Source organism: Pinus tabuliformis, chromosome J (genome assembly GCF_031772625.1).
Source record: "Pinus tabuliformis cultivar Carrire ecotype Pingquan chromosome J, CPIR1, whole genome shotgun sequence".
Lineage (NCBI taxonomy): Eukaryota > Viridiplantae > Streptophyta > Pinopsida > Pinales > Pinaceae > Pinus > Pinus tabuliformis.
In genome coordinates, this window is record NC_142295.1 from 1,574,647,346 (window position 1) to 1,574,667,929 (window position 20,584).

Sequence of the window (20,584 nt, forward strand, 5' to 3'; positions counted from 1 at the left end):
TGTAATGCACCAAGGGTTGGAAATTTTTGTGAAAAACACTCATATTGTGTCATTGTAGAAGACTATGTTTTTATGTAATACAAAGTTTGGCTTTACTTCTCAGGATTCAGAAAGAGTTCAATGCTTGCTTGTTTTATGATTTTCCTCATTTCCTCATTTGCAGTAGTATGAATGTATGTTACTTAGAACTCATTGGCAATGCTCTAACTTCCTTCATGCATTTGTAGACTGTGTTTCCTACATGTTCTTATGTGTTAACTGATATATTGAACTCTTGATGCCCTGACTTCCATGTTAAGCTAATATTGTTGTCATACTAAACATTTTCTGACTCCATAAGCCCAATGGATGTTTATTGATTGTGTTTCAACCATTCACACTGCTTCATTTGTTTCATAGAATTAGCCATCTAATCTTTTACTAGAATCTTTAACCTAGTGAGAGAGCCCTCTTAGGTTGAGGAGGCTAAGCCTCAGCCAAAAGTTGGTTTGAAACAGTTACTCAAGGTCTTCCTGATCAACAACCTATCAGGGTTAGGTTTTGTGATAACATTTTGGTGCGTCTGCCGGGACACTGAAGATTACTCATTCCCAAAATCAAGAAGTTGAACTTCTAAAGGTAGCAGGAGCTCAGAAAACTTTTCGAGCTGCAATATACCTTGGTGACTCCATACATTTTCAAAGTTTAAAGGTGGCTTCGAGAGGGAGATATACACGGAGCAATCTTGACCCAAATCCACCTACTCCTGTGGACAATCCCAACACTCTTTCAAGAAGTAGACAAAAATTTACTAAAACACTAGGTACTCCATCTTATTCAAAATCTTTGCTCTCTAAATTCTCAACAAGTCCTAAAGACAAAATAGTTGATGATAAAATTCATGAGGTGTTTTTTAGATCAGAAGACGAAGAAGAACTCATTGGTATTATCTTAGATTTGCAAAAGAGAGGAATTGATACCTCAGCTTTAGTATCACAAGAAGATAAAGAGGAATTTTGGGAAGTAGTTACTTTTGAGCTATTGTTAGAAAGGGAAGCCTTAGATAAACTGAAAGAACTTGATCCTTTTGAAGTATTGCTAAGATCTAAATCTGGTTTACCTCTTCCAAATTGGAGTACATTTGTCACTAGTTTGTAGAGCCCAAGTAGTCCTCTTCATATCAGTTCCTCATCATTTGTTTCTGCTATTCCTAGTGGCTTTCAGAAACCAAGCAATCCTCCTCATATCAGTTCTTCATCCTCTGTCCCTTTTGTCCCTGTCACTACTGTTCCTCCTTTAATCATGGTTGTACCTACTAGGTATGCCCCACTTGCACTCCCTGTTGTTTTGCATGATCTTCCTAGCAAATATGCTGCAAGAATTCCAACATGGGGTGGTGATGAAGAAATCACTGCAGAAGAACATGTAGACAAATTTAATGATTTTGCTGACAGAGAGGAAGTTGATGATGAGGATGTGAAGCTAAGATTATTTGCACAAACCTTTATTGGGGAAGTTAGAAAATGGTTTAAAGCCCTCCTAGTAGGAAGCATTCATAATTGGGTAGAATTTGAAGATAGCTTTCTAAGGAAATGGGGAAATAGAACTAATCCAGTTCAAGCTCTTACTGAGTACAATAATCTTAGAAAGGCACTTGATGAAACCATTCAAATTTTCTCAAAGAGGTTTAACAAAGTGTTTAACTCAATCCAGCTTGTTTGAAACCTCCAAAATCCTTAGCACAAATGAGATATGTTGAAGCATTTGATTCTGATTTTTCTCTTTTGCTTAGAGAGAAAGAATCTGCTACACTTTCTGATATGCAGAATGATTCAATAAAAGTAGAAGTAAACATGGTTGCTGCCAAAAAATCAAAAATGGGAAAATCTAAATTGAAAGAAGAAGAGAAACCTTCCTCTTCAACTCCTAAATATAAGATAGATTCAATGATGAAGACCATGGAGAATTTGATGCATAGGTTAGCTCTTGGAAACACCTTTGCTCCTCCTGTGCAGCAGGAACCTCAATTTAGAAATCCTCAATTTAGGAGACCTCAAAACCAACAAAGACCAAGAAAAAATAGGAATCAACAGCCTGATCCTCCAGCGAGACCTCCTTTTCAGTAGAATTTGGTTGATGAAGAAGATGATCCTAAGATTCCTGAAGAATCTATCCATTGTCTTGATGAAGAAATGTTAGGAATTTTCTTGACTAAGGAAGAACATGATGAGTCCAGTTTGACCAAGCAAGGAGAAGAGCCTTCAAATTATTTGAAGGGGTATCAACATGCTATCTTTGAAATGCAAAAACAATACAATCTTAGAAATAGAAATGTACCAATTATTGCAAACAAAACACAACCCAAGAAGGATGTTTCAAAGACATTTGAAGCCAAAAAGGATACCCAAAAGGTTGCTGAAGGTAAAAATGATTCTCTACTTGGTAAAAAGGACATTCAACCTCCATCTCCTATCAAAGAAGTTGAAAAAATTGTTTCTGTTTTCAACCTTGAGAATGAAATTGCAAAAATCAAAATATCAGTCCCTTTTAGTGAAATTCTCAAGGTAGATAAATACAAAAGTAAGATTGTAGAGATGTTAAATTCACAACCAAGAGCTGCTGATATCTTAAATGTGCAAGAAGATAATCCTACTATATACTTGGGTCCAAGGCTAGAAGATGATCAGAATGAAGAGTTTCCTCCTTTCTATGTAAGCATTAGTATTCATGATATGACCTTACATAATGCTATGTTGGATTCGAGGGCTTTTCATAATCTTATGCCCAAAGTAATTATGGAGAGGTTAGGATTACAGGTAATAAGACCATATAAGGATTTATTCTCTTTTGATTCTAAAAGAGTCCAATGTATTGGTTTAATAAAAAATGTTGTTGTTGGTCTAACACAAATCCCAACGAAGATAATTGTTATGGAAATTGTTGTGGCTGACATTCCGCCAAAGTTTGGGATGTTGCTGTCAAGATCATGGGCAACAAAAATCAAAGGCACAATGCAAATGGACCTTACCTATGTCACCATCCCTATTTTTGGTGAGCAAAGGAAATTGTATTAGGAGACCAGAATGGCCTATATGGTAAGCAACAAAGACAAACCTCAAAATTTTCCTATTTATTCATTTGATACTAAACTTGGAATTGCCATTCTTTTCAATGAGTCAGTTGATAGTGGATCAGAAGAGATGAAAGAAGAAAATCAACAAGAAGATGAGAAAGATATGAAGAGATGGTGGTCTTTGTACTTTGATGGATCAGTAGGAAAAGAAGGGGCAGGAGCTGGAATTTGGATCACAAGTCCAAGTGATGAAAGTAAGTTTTACTCTTACAAACTAAACTTTGATTGCACAAATAATATGGCTGAATACGAATCTCTGATTTTGGGCTTAGAAGTCTTGTTGAAAATGAAGGCTCAAAATATTTCTATTTTTGGAGATTCTGAATTGGTTATTAGACAAGTGGAGGGTGCGTATCAAACAAAGGATGTAAAAATGAGAGCATACAAAATTCTAGTGTTAGATATGTTGGAAAATTTTCAAGCATATTCTTTCACTATCAAAACTAGAGACTAAAACTCCATTGTTGATTCACTTGTTGTTGCCGCAAGTTTTTTTGTCATTCCTATTCATTCTTCTGAAAAGTATGAGGTGGAAGTTCATCATCGACCAACTATACCAAATAACATCACCAATTGGAAAGTCTTTGAAGATGATCAACATGTAAAGAATTTTATTGAATTGAAAGAAGAATTTGAAAGCACTCAAGTAGATCAACAAAACATGTTTGTTGAGTCAAAAGAAAATTTTGAAGTCTTACAATTAAAAAACAATTCAATACCAAAGGGTCTTATTCCTCTTGAGAAGTTGTTCGATCAGAATGATGTGTTCAAATCCCCAAAGATACAAGTTGATGAGGAGGAAGTAGAGAGTTTCAATTTAGGGACTTCAGTTGTACCTAAAATGATCAAAATTTCAAAGTTTCTTTCAGCTGATATGAAAGCCAAATATGTTGAGATGATGAAAAGGTTTGTTGATGTTTTTGCTTGGAGTTATGCTGATTTAAAACAGTATGATCCCTCCATTATTCAACATACTATTCCTATTAAAGAGAATGAGAAGCCTTTCAAACAAAAGTTAAGAAGTATTAATCCTCTTCTCATGCCATTAATTGAAAAGGAGATTAAGAAACTCTTTGATGCCAAAATCATTGTCCCAATTAGATTCTCAAATTAGCTTGCAAATTTGGTTACAGTTAGAAAGAAGAGTGGAGAGATCAAAATTTGTGTTGACTTCAGAAATTTGAATAAGGCTTCATTGAAAGACAACTATCCTCTTCCCAGAATGGATTCAATTCTGCAAAATATTGTTGGTTCACAAAGAATGCCTATGCTTGATGGTTTCTCAAGGTACAATCATATTCTTGTGCATCTGGATGATCAGGAGAAGACAGCCTTCACAACACCATGGGGTACATTCATGTATGCCAAGATGCCTTTTGGTCTCATGAATGCAGGGGCCACCTTTCAAAGAGTAATGGATATTTCTTTTGCTGAAGAAAAGGATAAATCAATGGTTGTTTATCTTGATGACATCACAGTCTTTTCAAAGAAAGAAGAAGATCATTTGAAGCACCTTGAAAGAATTCTGCTGAAATGTAGAAGGTTTGGTATCTCTCTTAATCCTACTAATAGTATCTTTGCTTTAATATCAGGCAAGCTACTTGGTCATATTATTTCTGAAGAAGGAATTAGGATTTATCCTAATAGAGTTAATGCAATTCAAAAGGTAGATCTGCCAAGAAGTAGGAAGGAGATCCAATCTTTCCTTGGAAAGGTGAATTTTGTTAGATGCTTCATTCCTAATTTTGTTGAGATTGTCAAGGATATAAAAAGGATGCTAAAGAAAGGAGTGGACTTTAAGTGGACAACTGAAGCAAAGAAATCTTTTGAAGAAATCAAGAAGGCACTTACACAAGCACCGGTACTCATTAGTCCATATTTTTCCAAAGAATTTCTTATTTTTACATTTGCTTCCAAGAATACAATCGTTGGAGTCCTGCTACAAAAAGGAAAACAAGGTACTGAACAACCTATTTCTTTCTTTAGTAGGACATTAGCAAATTCTGAATTGAAGTACAATATTCTAGAAAAGCAAGCTTATGCCTTGGTGAAAGCTACAAAAGATTTCAGAATCTATGTTCTACATTCTCATATTGTGGCATACGTTCCAAGTGCTATAATAAAAGATATTCTAACACAAGCAGATCCAGATGGTAAAAGGGGAAAATGGATAGCCAAATTGCTAGAATATGATATAGACATCAAACTGGCCAAATTGGTGAAGGGTCAAGGCTTGACAAAGCTAATGACTCAGTAAAATCTAGACTGCCTTGACATAAATTTGAATGCAGAAATCTCAGAAATTTCTGAAAGTGAAGAAGAATTAGTCCAAATCAATGAGAAATTATTGGTTTCAGAATGGTATAAGGATGTGGCTTTTTTTCTACAACATAATAAAGCTCCCGCCAATCTAACAAAGTCCAAAGCAAGGTTTGTTAAGCTAAAATCCTTAAGATATTTTGTATATGACAAAAATTTGTTTTGGAAAGATGCAGGAGGGATTTTGTTGAATTGTCTCCTTAAAGAAGAAGCTGATAAAGTTATTGAGGAATTTCATAAAGGAGATTGTGGAGGACACCATTATTGGAAAGCTACTGCAAATAAGATCTTAAGAGCTGGATATTTTTGGCCAACTATGTTCAGAGATATTTACAAAAGGGTGGCTGCATGTCATGAATGTCAAATCTTTGAAGGAAAAAGAAAGCTTATGCCTTTGCCATTGGTTCCTATATATGTGGAGGCGCCTTTCCAGCAATGGGGATTGGATTTTATTGGAGAAATTCATCCTCCTTCATCAGGGTAGCATCACTAGATTCTCACAGCAACAGATTACTTCACCAAATGGATAGAAGCGATTCCAACCAGGCAAGCTAATGATTCAGTAATTATCTCTTTTCTAGAAAATAACATATTGTCTAGATTTGGCTGCCCAATGAATATTATAACAGATAATGCTCAAGCTTTTAAGTCCAAGAAAATGATTAACTTTTGTCATCAATATCACATTACCCTTGGACACTCTACTGCTTATTATTCACAAGGAAATGGCCTTGCCGAATCATCAAACAAGAGCATTGTGAGGATCATCAAAAAGGTGCTACAGGAAAATAAGAAGGCTTGGCATTTAAAATTGAAGTATGCCTTGTGGGCTGATAGGATTTGTACAAAGAGATCAATTGGGACTTCGCCATATGAATTAGTTTACGGTGCTGAAGCTATATTTCCAACATCACTTGGAGTACCAGTAATGAAACTAATTCAAGGACTTGAAGAAGAACCAAATTCCATTCAGAGGAGAATCAATTAGCTGATAGCTTTGCAGGAGAAGAGGAATGAAGTCTATGATAGTCATCAACATGGTCAGAACATAATTAAGAGTATATTTGATAAAAATATCAAAGAAAATAGTTTCCAGATCCAAGACAAAGTGCTGAAATGGGAGGCCAGAATTGAAGAAAAAGGCAAGCACGGTAAGTTTTAGAATTTGTGGAAAGGTCCTTATCAGATTGCTGCTTTTCATGGAAACAACACTTACATTCTGTAGGAAATTGATGGAGGATCACATGCTAGAGGACCTGTTAATGGCAGGTTCCTAAAGCATTATCGTTGCTGAAGTATTACTAATTTCTCATAACATTGTATATATGTGTTTTTATTAGTTTTTGCTAATAATAACAAGCTGAACAGAAGGCTTAAGCCCGAGGTGAAGGCCCAAGAAGCTGAAAGGGGATGCTTGTCAATTGAATTTATGTTTATCATAAGTGGATAAAGCACTGGAACTGTAGGTTCTTAGTGTACCACAAGGGCACACTATCCCAAGTGGAGCCACTATTATCACTAAAAAAAAAATTGGACAACTGGTTTGGTTCCAAAGTTTTATGATTAGTCCTGGTCAAAGTCATTTTTATTGTTTTGTTTAAGGAGTCTAGAACATAGAGTGGAGTCATGTTCCCATTATCAAATAAGGTCAACAATCTTTTTTTACCTATCATTAATCCCACATTGATTCAAAGGTGTCATGTGTCAAGGCTGTTTCAAAATTGGCATGTGCTACGAAATCACCTAGGAGTTTTCGTAGAGAAAAAATCAAAAAATACATTGTGCGCTACGAAATCAGGGATTCATAGTTAGTATATTTTGTAGCACAAAACCCAGAATTTGCAATGGCTATGCTACGAAATCGGGGAATCATGCCAGATCTTGTCTAGCTGTCTAATCCATCAAAATACGTTAATGTTTCATCACCATGTGTCAGTCCATGAACCTTGCTTATCACATGCAACCATTCATTCTCATCATTAGATTCATTAGGGGTCTTGTACGCACGCTTTTAAAATTTCAAAAAAGGGTAAGGTAAGGTGAGTTAGTCTTAGTATTTTCCGTGTTCGTTCATGCATAAGAAGAAAATTGGCAAGCTCAGGGACGACATTCACCAAAATTCTTTGAAATCTCAAGCGATCCAGTTCTCCATTTCAAGCTCAAGCGAGGCAGTTTCCAAACTAAGACAGTGTGGGTTCTTTCAAGTCTCCTTGCAGGTGTCTCACAGAAATGTCTGAAGAAAGGAAAAATCATAGATCAGGTCGGTGTCTTAGAGCTGAGCCTGAAGGCTTAGATGTTCTCACGAGGAACAGAGAGGTTGAACATGCATTCAAACAGGTGGGCTGCTGGAGATTCTATGAAAAACTTCAGGGTGGTCACATTCAAGTAACCAAGGACTTTGCCTTCAATTTCACTGGTTTGAATTCAAGGGTTGGAGTGCTAGAAATACCAATTTCTCCTGAGGTTATATCTACAGTCACAAAGATTCCTAGAGGCCAGGAGAGATGGTTTAAGAACTTCAAATTTGAAATGGCACCCTGCCAGGAATTTCTGAAGCCAGAATTCATAGGCTCAGACTTAACCAAATCAATGCCTAGAAGCTATGTAAAGGATTCATATGCCAACTTGCTTTCATGCATCCAAAGATATTTTACCTGTGAAGGGAGATACCATAAGGTGTACTCTTACCATTTTAAGCTTCTATTACATTTCACTGGAAAAATATCTCTAGACTTACCTTTTTATCTGTTTCGTAGCTTAGGCAAAATGTATGATAAGGTTCAATTGAAGAAAGAAGCCTGTGAAACCTCATTGTTCCATCATGGTTTGATCAAGTTAATTGTTTTACATGAGCTTCAAAAGATAGGAAGAGAATGGTCTACTTTCTTGTTTATGACAGGCTTTAGAACTAAAACAGGACTTAGCCCTAAGGCTAAGGAAATATCTTCACCAGCAGTAAGCCATCAGGAAGAAGCAATATCAAGTAGGTGTGTGAAATCGAAAGCCAGAAAGCAGGTGAAGGAGCCTATGACACCACTAGTGGTTCAAGATACCCCTCAACAATCACAGAAGAAGAAAGTTCAGATCAAGGAAGTGGTACAAGAGCAGTTTGTTGATAAAACTATCCAAAGAAGAGTAACCAGAGGTCAATTAGCCAAGGAAAAGGGGACGGCAGTGATTGCTGATGGAAGTCCAGCATCAAAGGGAAGTTTGAATGATCTCCTCCAGGCTATCGACATAGAAGAGACCCCTCTTGTCCAAGTAGATTTACTTGAAGCAGATAAGAACAAAACAAAAAGAGTTAAATCTTCTAAAAAGATTCAATTTGATGACCAAGTCTCAGAGTTTGTCTTCAAGCCAAGAAGACCTGTGACTAGACATTTAAGAAGGTTACAAGAGGTAGAGCCAGAAGCAAGTGAGACAGGGGAGGTAGCAGAATTCCTTGAAGAGCTTGTGGTTCCATTAGTACAATCATCACTAGTGCACAAAGATGACAGAGGCAAGGCAGTTATCACTCAAGAAGAAGAATGTAGCTTTGAGGAGGTCAAAAAGAAATTGGTGTCTTCCAATCTTGAGATTGCCCAACTCAAGAAAAGGGCAAGAAGACATGCAGTTGAAAAGGAAAATTTCAAAAGAGTAAAAGCCAGTTGGGAAGATGGAAAAGTTCCAAGATATGAAATAGTAAGCAGTCATGCTCAATATTTCACTTGGACCGTCCCTGCAATAAAAGAGGCAAGATATGTCAAAAGGATCAATGGAAAATTAAGAACTAAAATCCGAATGATGAAAAGACAGATTGAAGATTTTAAGACTCAACTGAATGAACCAGAAGAACAGCCTCAGTGTAAATGAACCTGACAGTAAGTGAAGAACTTTTGACACAATTTTGATGCGAAACTTACTTTTTGAAGATTGAAGATTATTTTTGGATGGACAATGTTAGTTTTGGTTGGCTCATTAGCATATATGGAAGCCATTAAAATCCCAAGAATGACAAAAATTGTGTTTTTGACTCACAGCAGTTTCATAGCACGCTATGAAATTGCTAAAGGTGATATATAATGCACAGCAGTTTCGTAGCGTGCTACGAAACTGTTGAAACTACCAGTTTTGTTTTGTGGATTAATCTTGAAATGGAATGGGGGACCATTATGAAAGTATGCTACTGCAGAGAAACAAAAAGGCCACTTTAGAAGTTTTGAACCTTAAGCAAAGGCAAATTCAAGAGATGAGAAACATATAGAAACTCCAAACCCTGCGCTACGAAAATAACAATCATTTTGTAGCTCAGACAGTTTGTCAAGCTTCAAGCAGCATTCAATAGGCTTTTGTCTTAAAATGTGTCTATGAGCAGGATATGAGGATTAATTCAATGCACCACATGTGATTAAAGGTGACAATAGGGTTAGCAGACTTCGAAGAACCTTCTTGGAGACCAAAGCAGAAATACAGGGGCAGTTTCCTAGTATCTAGGAACAGTCAAAGGACAAGCAATCGTAGGTCAACATGGAGTTCAAAGTCATCACTCAAGCCAAAGTTGAAGAGGGACAACTATCAAAGAATGAGTTTATTTCATAGTTAAGGTTGTTTCCAGCATAATAAGGAGTTACACTCCTAGTTGTATTAGGTCTCTAGGACTGCTAGTTAACAGCTAGTTGTAATTAATAGTTTGTTTAAGGATCAATAGGTGTTAGGTCAAGTGAAATTCGAATTCCCCTCATGCTGGAGGAAGGAATCCAAGATTGTAATGAACTCTATATATGACAAGAGATGTAATGCACCAAGGGTTGGAAATTTTTGTGAAAAACACTCATATTGTGTCATTGTACAAGACTATATTTTTATGTAATATAGAGTTTGGCTTTACTTCTCAGGATTCAGAAAGATTTCAATGCTTTCTTGTTTTATGATTGTCCTCATTTGCTCATTTGCAGTAGTATGAATGTATGTTACTTAGAACTCATTGGCAATGCTCTAACTTCCTTCATGCATTTGTAGACTGTGTTTCCTACATGTTCTTATGTGTTAACTGATATATTGAACTCTTGATGCCCTGACTTCCATGTTAAGATAATGTTGTTGTCATACTAAACATTTTCTGACTCCATAAGCCCAATGGATGTTTATTGACTGTGTTTCAACCTTTCACACTCCTTCATTTGTTTCATAGAGTTAGCCATCTAATCTTTTACTAAAATCGTTAACCTAGTGAGAGAGCCCTCTCAGGTTGAGGAGGTTAAGCCTCAACCAAAAGTTGGTTTGAAACAGTTACTCAAGGTCTTCCTGATCAACAGCCTATCAAGGTTAGGTTTTGTGATAACAGAGAGGAATGCCTACCTCTGTGAAACACTTTATAATATTTTGAAGAAAATTATTTATGAAGATTAATGATGATTCAATAGCAAAATTTGATTCACATGTTGATGAAGGGATCTTCCTTAGATTCTCATTAAGAAACAAAGTCTACAAATTCTACAACAATAGTTTGTGGAAGATAGTTGAAAGAATTGACATAAAGATAGATGATTCTCTTCTTGAAAAAGAAGTTTTTCAAACAAATGAAGAAGACCCTATCTTTGTAGATTTATAGGAAGGCGCTACAAAATAAGAGAAGGAACGATAAAATCAAAGGGAGGAACCATCTCAAACACCATCAAACACGACCTTACATTTTGTACAAAAACATCATCCATAAGACCACATTCTCGGAGATGTGGATGGAGGAATACAAACTTGAATAAAGATAAAAAACAAGCTAAAGAAGAGTGACATTGCTTTGTTGAAAAAATAGGGTTAGGGTTTGGGAACAAGCATCCCCAGGCAGACCTACTCCTGGCCGGGTGCAGAAGACCCGATGGCCACCTGTGGAACCACATAACAGAATAGTGCTAAGTTAAAAAAGGGTTAAAGTCACTATGATCAGGCTAGACTGTGAGGAAATGACTGAAGCAAGCGGGGGGGGGAGATCCCCTCCTACAAGGAGATCATAGCAGGGGAATCAAGCCGAACAGGAGCAAATGGCGGACCTGGAAATCATGGCAAGAACGCGCCGGTGATGGGAGAAGTATGGCAGGCGAGGACAGGGAACAAATTTTTACCACGAGCTACCAAAAAACCCAGGTTCGTAATCCCGAATAATAAATTATAAGAGTACAGAGGATATATGAAAGACCATGCACTTATCTGCAAGTTTGTAGGAACATGGCCATCTGAGAAAGACTTGATGAAATGGATACAACAAAAGTGGAAACCCAAAGGTCATATAGACCTTAAATTAGGAGCAAAGGGTTTTTTCACAGTAATATTTACAAATCTGGAGGACAAGGAGAGGATATTTGAAGAAGGCCCATATTTCTTCAACAACGCAGGACTATTCATGAGACAATGGGAAGAGTGTTACAATCCGGAAAAAGAAAAGATGTTAGCGGCACCAGTTTGGGTCCAACTATTTGGGCTTCTGATAGAGTTTTGGGACCCAGAGATTTTAGAAGGAATCGGGAACTCAATTGGGACTTTTGTGAAGGTAGCAGAAACCACCAAGAGAGGCAGATATACATCATATGCCAGGATCTATGTCTACATGAATATTACAGAACCATTTCTAGAACACATTGAAGTAGAATATCACGATGAAGTCTGGCAACAACCAATCGATTATGAACACATCCCATTTAGGTGCAGACGGTGCCATGAGTATGGCCATCTGTTTAAACATTGTCCGATGAACGAAGGAAACATTCCAACAAATCAGGGGGATGAAAAGAAAAGTACAGAGCAAGAGAGGAAGATGAATGAAGGAAATAGAGGAGGGTTCACGGAAGTTCAGAGAAGAAAGAGAACCCAAAAAGGAAAGACCAAACTAAACCCTTCATACCCAGAAGGCAATCAGAAAAGTCAGAACCAGTTCGAGATCCTGCGAGATCTAGAAATGGAAGCGGAAGGAGAAGAAGAGGAAGAAGAAATAAGAGAAGTCCAGAAAGAAAATAGGAAAGACAACAAGGAAACGAATAACATAGCTTTGGAAAAAGAAGGAGAGAAGGAAGATAGGGAACAAGAATAGACCCAATAACATATCTAAATGGAAATAGATCCGCAGCAAGAACAAGAAGGAGAGGAAGAACATATCATGATGACCAGAAACAACTCTATAAGGACATGTTCCAAAGGTACAAGGAAAAACGAGGACAATGGACAACAAAGAAACCTGAGTCACTTGGAGCACAAGGAGATTAGAACACATAAACAGGAATCAAAGGGAAAGGTGGAAGGAAAAGGGGAAGGAGACCTATGAGTGAGACCGTTCAAATGGTAGGAGAGATGCTGGTGAATTCAGGGAAAGTTGTACCATTGTTGGAGATCTTTCAACAACCCCTAAAACTATTTAGATGGTTATCACAACCTGGAATATCAGAGGGTTGAAAAGTAATGGAAAACAAAGATACTTGAAAGAGAGACTCAAAAGGGATAAGCCGAATATAATGCTAATCAAAGAAACAAAATTAAGGGAAGGCAAAGTAAGAGATGTGATGAACAATTTCAAGCCGCACTACGAGATCATGGGTCAAGATGCAACAGGTAGTGCAGGAGGAGTAGTAATCTTGTGGAACCGAGAGGAAGTCCAATTTGAAGATTGGACTAGCATACCACGTATCCTCTCAGGGAGATTTAGAATTTTAGGTTCTCAAGAATGGATTCTATTATGAAATGTATATGGGCCCCATATACAAAATGAACGTAGGGCTTTCCTTCAGAACCTGGCAGTCATGCGATCCCTTTATTCCATTGTGCCTTGGATAGTGGGAGGAGATTTCAATATGATAAAATCTCTAAATGAAAAAAAGGGCTAGCTCAGAAGAACAGAGATAGACATGGAAGCCTTCAAGGATTGGATAATAGCTCAAAGGCTTGTAGACATACAAACAACAAATGGAATATATACTTGGAATAATAGGAGGGGAGGCAGACACCAAATCGCCTCTAGACTAGATTGATTCCTACTGTCAGAACATATCATAAACTGGGACATTTTCATTGAAGCTACGATTCTTCCTGGAATGGGATCAAATCATTTGCCGATTAAAGCTGAACTGGATATAAAAGCCAGCCCTAAGAGAAAACCCTTCATATTCGAAGCCTTTTGGCTTAGGGACAAAATTTTTATGAAGAAAGTAGAAGAATGGTGGAAACAAAGCAGTCAGAGAGGAAGAAACAAAATGCAGACATTCCAGATGAAACTAAAAGAACTGAAAGGGAACATCAAGAAATGGAATAAGGAAGAATTCAGACACATACCCAAAGATCAACAACTGCTAGAACAGAAGATGAAGCAAATCCAACAAGAAATAATAAATACAGGCAGAAATGAGGACCTGGCTAATGAGGAAGGGATCCTAATAGGCCAACTAGAAGAGAGGAGAAAACAAGAATAAATATTGTGGAGGCAAAAATCTAGGGTAAACTGGTTAAGAGAGGGGAACGGAATACAAAGTTCTTCCACCAAGCAATGATCCAGAGAAGGCAAAGAAATAGAATTTTCTCTATTAAAAATGAAGTAGGGACAAGAGTTACGCAGCATGAGGAAATAGAGCAAGTCTTGGTGAAGCATTTCAAGGATCTCCTCACAGAACCTAATGTTGAACGAGGAGAAGCTATTGAAAGAATTTGCAATGAGATTCCGAGCAGGATCACTAGAGAACAAAACCTAGCCTTGATGAGGGCAGCCACTCTGGAAGAAGTAGAAGAGATAGTGAAGGGAATGAAAAAGAATAAAGCCCCAGGCCCCGATGGTTTCACAGCGGAATTCTATCAAGCAGGTTGGGACTTCCTAGGCCAAGACATTCTGGATGTTGTGGAAGAATCAAGAAGGAACCAAAAGGTAAGTACAAGCCTAAACTCAACCCTCTTATCTCTAATTCCTAAAGAAACTAAGTCAAAAGCCCCTCAGGGCTTTAGACCTATTGCCCTCTGTAATGTGATATATAAGATCATAGCTACCTTAATGGCTAAAAGACTCAAGCCCCTCTTACCTAGCATTATCTCCCCAGAGCAAATAGGCTTCGTTGAAGGTCGGCAAATCTTGGACGGGTTGGTGGTCTCCCAAGAAGTAGTGCACTCTCTAAAAGTTAAAAAGGAAGCAGGTATGATGATCAAACTTGACCTTTCAAAAGCTTACGACTGGTTGAATTGGAAGTACCTAAAAGAAGTTTTAAGAGCTTATGGCTTCTGCAATAGATGGATTGAATGGATCTCAACCATGATCTCGTCAACCAATTTCTCTATCCTGGTGAATGGAACCCCCTCCCAGCCTTTTAAAGTGTCCAGAGGCCTTCGTCAGGGGGATCCTCTATCTCCTTTTCTGTTCATCATAGTTGTAGAAGGCTTAGGAAGATACATCAAGAAATAAGTTAGAGAAAAGAACCTCAAAGGAATCCAAATTTGGGGTAATAACCTTCCTATTACCCATTAGCAATTTGTAGATGACATCATGCTTTTCTGTAAGGTGTCCCTCAGAGAAGCTCAAAGAACCAAAGCTATTTTAGACCTTTTTATGACAGCTTCTGGTACCCAAATTAACAATGACAAATCATGCACGTATTTCTTCAACAGTGCTGGAAATATCAGGGATTCCACTCAGGGGAACTCCCAACAAGATATCTTGGAACTCCGCTGGCCCTAAACCCCCTAAGGATGTCTAACTGGCAACAAACCCTTGAGAAAATTGCTAGCTGTTACACTAAAATTTGTCACCATGACTATTTGCAGTCAGTATGGCTCCATCAATAACCATATTGTCCTCCTTGGAAAGTCTTATACCTCTGCTCCTCATGTCAAACTCCAAAAAAGAGAGAAAGCCTTTAAAAATCAATATAACTCTGGTTCCGCACTTTCTCTTACTCTTACCTGCGTGTACGCACCTCAAGTACATAATACCTGAGTACTTGTACACTCTGTCTGTAAAGGGGTGGGTGCGTACCCCTGTAAAAGTCAAAAGGCACAAGTTTTACTTCAAAAAACTTACTTGCGGTCGATTTTAGAGCATTCTATAAGATGGTTTGACGTGGATTGAGCGCCTCCAGATGGTTCATGCATCCCAATGAAAGAGGAACTTATCCCATGAAGAGGGGAGCTATCCCTTTGAAAGAGGGGCTTATCCCATTGATGGTGGACTTGTTTAACTTCCTCCAAAGCATTATAAATACAGGCATTGGGCCAGAGGGAGGGGAGGTTGAAAGCTGAACATTCCTAAGGGTAGATGCTGCTGAAATTAGGACTCCCTTATAGAGCTTGAGAGGAGAGCTCCCATTCCTTTCCTAGCTTCATTTGGAAGTGGGTGAGCTGATCAAAGTAGAGGAGAACTCTTGCTGGACCCTGGGAGGGACCTGCACAACACCAAGGCACTGGTTGTAATGGTTTCTTTTATTTCCAATTAATACAATTAAGTTCATTTTTCTCAACAAGTTGTTATATATAATTTGTTTCATAAACTCCTTGGTCTTTATGATGAATATGTTTTATTATATGAGTTATTCAGGTTCTATTTAATCGTTTGCTTGTTAGTGTATGCAGGCTTCAAGGAGAAGGAGCTCATCTGGATCGAAGAGGCTTGGCTGCTACAAACAGCGTTGGACTAGAGGTAAGCCTTAAACACCTGGTTGCTTTTATTTTAAAAGCATATTTAGGGAAAGATAGTGCTTGATTGTTTTGTTTGTCACTAGAAAAGCCTTGTTTTCTAGGGAGGTCGGTTTTGTCCGCAAAATTGACTCTTTCCGCATGACAAAATGGCGACTCCACTGGGGAATCCATGGATTTGATTGATTTCTCTTTTGATTGATACTTTGATTTGAGAAACGTTGATTTCTTTCTAGTTTTTGACTGATTGACTGTGAATTTGGGTATAGTAGCTTAGGATTAAGTTAGTTTTTTTATTTTTCTTGATTTTGAGAGAAGTACGCACCCTCTGCGTTAAGCACAGTGTGTACCTGTATGCACTTCTGCTTTGTACACAGAGCGTGGCCGCACCTGTGCAAACGGGTTGCCTGCGTACCCTGTCAAAGTTTAGAAAATTTCAATTTTTTCCTTTTTTACCTATTAGATCTTGTTTATAGTTTATTTATTGTTGCCCAGATCCATTGGTTACCTGTCAGAAGCTCTCATCTAAGCTTGTTTCATTAGCATCAAGGGTTTTAGTGAAGTTCATAGAAATTCTAGCCCTAGGTTTGATTTTTGTATTGGTCTTGTAGTGACTCTAGATTTAGAAGTTGTGAAAACCTTGGATCTCCCTGGTCTTTTCAGTCTTCTTAGGAGTCAGACCATTTATAAAATCCACCTTTGTTTGAGAAACCTACCGTTGTGTTGTCTCTTTGCGGAATTTCGAGAAGGCTTGCTTGTTAAGCTGCGAATTTCATTCTTAAGAAAAAGAACAAGAGCTTTTTATTTTTGTTTTTGACTGATTTATGATTCTGCATGAATTAGTCCTTGGTTGAATTGTAACTGAGTAAAACAACCTGGAATTATATTTTGTAGGCTTTTACCTCATTATATTTTCTTTTAGGTAAATTTCTCTTAGATTTTCATAGATCTTAAAATTGATTTTTGTTAAGTAGTTTTACATGCTTTATTAAAATAGGAAAAATACAAAATCTCTTTTGAGGAAAGTTTGTTTTAGTAGCGTTTGAAGTCTTTGAAAAGAGAAAGGAAGTTTTCATGAAATAATTAGTGGTCTTGTGTTGTGTTCTTTGGAAAAGATAAAGAGATTGTTTCTTTGATTTTCATTGTTAAGAAAGTTGTCTTTATAAATTTTGCATTCTCCAACTCTCTTAGCTAGGGAATTCATTGAAAAGAAAAGATTGTTTTTTCATCCTAGGTGCATCTTTTTAGTGGATTTGAGTCGAGTCTACACATCATAAGTTTCATCTCCGCTACCTTTTGTCCTAAATAAAAGCCATAAAAATTAACGCTTAAAGTAAAATTCACTTAGTAACTTTTTATTTACTAGGGCTCTGATACACCAACATAGATCAGGCTAGTGTCTTGGGGTAGGAGAGTAATTAACTATCCAAGACAGTAAAAACAAACAAGTAACTTATCTTGCAGTAGGATAAATCCAATTGTTACATTTATACTCTGGGAAAGCTCCTCTTAAAGGAGAAGCACGAGATCGTGTCCGAACCAGTGAGGGAATCAATCCTCCTTCATTGGGAACGACGCCAGATATGCACGTACTACAAACGGTAAACCTCAGATTAACCATTGTCGAGGAGCCTGGGGTCACTTGTCGGTAAACCTTGCATTATTGTCAAGGAGCCGGCAAGGGGATTGAGCTTGTTACTCTGCCCTTGCATGCTATCGGATCGTAGACTGTTCCCCCAGGTATATTTGTTGTTGTTGGTGACCTTAGTGACTATTATCTTTAGGATTCTTCCTAAGGTGACGGTGGAGGGAAGATTCCACTGTACCTGGAGCAGATGTCGGCTAGACTCACTTGGATTTTCTAGGGGGTTCACTTCACTCGAGACGGTTAAAGTGGAGGAACTTGGCCCAGTCTATTCATTAAGCAAGTTGCCGGGGTAACTGTTCCACCCGCCATTTCTGTACTGAATTCTGCGATGTTGGATTTCATCACCAACTAGTGTTTTCGGTCCGGAAAGTTACTTTTTGTGTGTGGTTTGACGCCCTAGATTCTTTAAGCGTGTGATTCAAATTTGTTTGGTTCTTTAAAGACTTTCGGCAGTTTTCTTTGAGATTTTATTTTGTTTGTGTGTGCAGTAGTTAAAAGTTTTTAGCTGTGGCTAAATTACCAAGACAGTACCGTAGACTTCGGGGCCAGTCTCCTGAGGTTGTAACCGTGGCTGATTTGTTGAGGAAGTCCCGTAGACTTTGGGGCCAACCTCCTGAAGAAGTCCCGGGCCATTACGAAGGTTTGAAAGTCCTCGTAACTCCTAGTGGCAGTAAAGTAGGGTCACCTGAAGAAGGAGAGTCTTCGTTGGTTGTTCATCCTAATTACCAAACTCTAGAAATAGGTTCTAATCCTGAAGCTATTACAGTTTCCAAACTTGTTGGTAGCTTTTCATCTACTAGTGATATAGGCGAAGAACCTGAGATATCTGAACCTGTTACTCCAACATCGGGGTTAGTCTCTCCAACTTCTAGTGCTCCTAATTCACCTAGGGTAGAAAGAGTAATCACCGAAAATCTTCCTTCTGGTTTGATAGCTATTGAATAACTTGCTCCGGAAGAAGAAATAGGCATCCCTATCCCTGAAAATCAACCTACTATTGATCTAAGGGAGCATGAATCAATTTTTTACAGTCCACCTAGAAGTACTACTTGGTATCTTTCTTTAACTAATTATTTGGACAAATCAGTGTTAAGTTTTTCACCACCTCGTGCTCCTTATCCACCTAGGGGTTTTCATACTCCCGTAAATATGTCAGGTCAGTCGTCCATGTTTACTCAATCGCCTGAATCTTTTTTGTACGGCGGTCCTTCTATTCCCTCTGGGTATCAGTCACTTTCTGGTACTTTTTCGGGAGCATCTCCTCAACCCATTGAACAGAGGTTATTCACTGGAAGCAATGGTGCAAAGCCGTTGAGCGTAGAAGACATTCTTATGATGTCAGGTTCTATTCCCAATTCTCAACCTCAAGGTGGCCAGTTACGGCCTGGGGGGCAGCCTCAATTAACGCCTGGGGGGCAACCTCAAGGTACATAATTTGCATCTGGGGGGCAACCTCAAGGACAGTACGTGCCTACGGTACATTACATTCCTCAAGGTCAACCCTAGACTCAATATGTACCCCAAGGTCAACCCCAGACTCAATATGTACCCCAAGGTCAACCCTAGTATCAATTTATACCTCAAGGTCAACCCCAGTATCAGTACATGCCTCAAGGGTATCTACCCCAAGGTCAGTACTCGAACCAAGGTTTCCAACCACCCCAAGGTCAATCTTATGTTCAAGGAACGGGAAATGTACCTTTCAACTATCAATCCTACCCTCAACCCGGTTTTGGATCTCAATATTCTCAACTTGTTATGGGTCAGTACCCCGGAATCAACATAGTGTGGGATCCATCGCAAGTTCAACAGGTGTTGCAGCCAAATGTACAGTTGTTATCTCAAACTGGACAACCCTTAGTTTTTGGTTCACCCCAGCAACCAGTCCAGTCTAATATTCAAACTTCTGTACCTTCGGTAGTTTCTCAGTCTGGGCCTATTTCACCTCGTACTCCATCTCAAACGACTGCTGTAACTACCGCAACATCTGTTCAATCTACCCCACCTACTTCTGGAGTATCGACAGCTCCGGTTTCTACTGTCCTGTATCTACTCCTCAGACATCTATACCATCGTTTGGATCCACGATTCAAACTACGGTTCAGATGCCTGTAGGACAACCTGGTTTAAGTACGGTTGTCACAAGTCAACCACAATTCACTTATCAACCGTACCAGGGACAATACCAATTCGGTCCTGCTGTCCAGCAGCCAGTTTACCAGTATCAACCGTATCCTGGGTACACTTATCAACAACCCCAGTACGGTCCGGTTAATCCTGGTTTTCCAGGAGGATACAATATCCAGAACGTGATTCCTATTCCTAGTTATCCTGGATATCCTCCTCCTGGGGCTGGTCTCATGACCCAGAGTTTTAGGGATCCTAATCGGAAGCTACCATTTATCGCAACTTTGGATTTACCAGACTTGTTGCACCTAATGAACGATCCAATAAATTATCTTCCGTTTTGGCCGCCAATGCCGAATAAGTTGCCCAGTGACATTCCCAAATTCGAAGGTAAATCTGGAGAGGACCCGTCGAATCATGTGATGACTTACCAGCTCTGGTGTGCCTCTAATTCCATCTCAGATGATTCGATCCGCTTACGTCTTTTCCAGCGCACTCTCATTGGTCTTGCGGCCAAGTGGTACATTGAGTTACCACGGGCCTCTTTTTATAATTTTAGCCAGTTAGCTACCTCATTTTTAACTCATTTTCAGTTGTCGGTCAGATATGATAATGGCACGGAGTTACTAACTTCATTAAAGCAATCGACGTCCACTTATATTTTCGATCATATTCATGAATGGAGACGTCGAAGGCGGTTAGTGAAAGTTTTTATCCCGGACCAAATCTTAGCTGAATGGTTTGTTAAA